Source organism: Sinocyclocheilus grahami, unplaced genomic scaffold (genome assembly GCF_001515645.1).
Source record: "Sinocyclocheilus grahami isolate Dianchi unplaced genomic scaffold, SAMN03320097.WGS_v1.1 scaffold2892.1, whole genome shotgun sequence".
In the NCBI taxonomy this organism is placed as follows: Eukaryota; Metazoa; Chordata; class Actinopteri; order Cypriniformes; family Cyprinidae; genus Sinocyclocheilus; species Sinocyclocheilus grahami.
Window position 1 is genome coordinate 2,815 of NW_015508067.1, and position 838 is coordinate 3,652.

The 838-nt window shown below is 40.5% G+C and overlaps 1 long non-coding RNA gene across 1 annotated transcript in view; it reads left to right on the plus strand.

The window, feature by feature from the left end:
* The window catches only part of LOC107575788 (uncharacterized), a 3,246-nt gene extending 2,808 nt beyond the window's left edge, over positions 1 to 438 (plus strand). The window contains exons 3-4 of the long non-coding RNA XR_001607942.1: positions 167 to 223; positions 331 to 438. This is a non-coding gene — a long non-coding RNA (uncharacterized lncRNA). The remainder of the gene's footprint in view (positions 1 to 166; positions 224 to 330) is intronic.
* Positions 439 to 838: the final 400 nt, after the last annotated feature.

An 838-nucleotide genomic window follows, 5' to 3' on the forward strand; every position in this document is an offset into this window, starting at 1 on the left:
TCTATTTATTTATTTTATTTATTTATTTTATCAAATATCATTTTTTTAAAATTAAGTTTTTAAGTGTTGCTTAGGTATCCAAATATTATTAGGGTCTATTTTTGTCCTACCTATTGAGCTGTTTCAACACACCAGTTAACGCCAACTTCCTGTTTTCCTTTTCCAGAAATGGATTAAATATTATCATGGCAGTGTAAATCCAGCCCCAGCTTAACCAACGCAGGTAAATAATGTTCTTATTCTAAATGAAGTACCAACTTAACCTACTTTACAGCATATCATTTCACATTTCGCAGCCATTAATTTTGTTTCTCATTAACAACATTTCAGTCACTCCTTCAGATGGCACAACGGACTGGAACAAACAAGCACCACCAACGAAAGATTCTCTTACCGAACTTCTAGTTGTGAAGGAAGGAATCATACTGGCCTGAGACGCAACGAACTGCTCTTTTGAGAACTGATGCCCTCTCTTATCAACCACTGCTGAGCCCTTCGGGGTAGATACAGTTGCTCCTTCTGAGAACTTCTGAGAGTTGCTCTTCATGCTCTTTAAAGCTTCCTTCTCCTCTTGGAGACCCCACGGAGACTGCAGGAGGAATTCGATGAAAACAGAATGAAAGCAACACAGCATTGGATTCAGCTGGAGGCGTCAAATAGCCAAGCGCATTTTTTGGAGAGCAGGAGCCGCAGTTCAGAAGGAGGGCAGCCATATTGTTGCTTGAGAGCAGATGGCTATCTAAAAGGAGTTAAAGCAGAATTGACTACCTCCAGCAGCACTGGTCCATCTCCTTCTTTCTTTCTTCATCCTTGTTCTCTCTCTTTCTTTTGGTCTGGG